This window comes from Egretta garzetta, unplaced genomic scaffold (assembly GCF_000687185.1).
Source record: "Egretta garzetta isolate BGI_Z169 unplaced genomic scaffold, ASM68718v1 scaffold223, whole genome shotgun sequence".
NCBI lineage: Eukaryota > Metazoa > Chordata > Aves > Pelecaniformes > Ardeidae > Egretta > Egretta garzetta.
Window position 1 is genome coordinate 74,645 of NW_009259033.1, and position 433 is coordinate 75,077.

Genomic DNA, 433 nt, shown 5'->3' on the forward strand with positions numbered 1-433 from the left:
GCTGCTCGGCACAGTTGGTTATCGTTACTTTTGGCATCGGTCGCTTCCATTGGGCTCAATAGGGGAGGGAGAGAGAAAAAGGAAAACTCAGCTCAGGGCGATTTAATAAGTTCAGCGTTACGAGCTGGGGAAAAGCTGTGGAACACACAAGTGGTAACGCAGGATTAATCTTTCCTTTAGTCTTGGGAATTATGTTTTCATTAATCCTAATTTTTCCAGATGTTTCACTCCTTATACCATGCTCTTCAAAGCCTCTGTGGCTGCAAATTCTAATGAAGCCATGAGAACATTTTAAAGAGAAAGATTCAAAGCTTAAATTGCTTCCTTTTTTTTTCTTTTTCTTTTTTTTTTTTTTCCTTTAGCACCCACCACCAGCAAGGCAAATCACCTCTGTCACCCATGGCAGAAAAACCCAGGGCCCTCACTCTCCGGG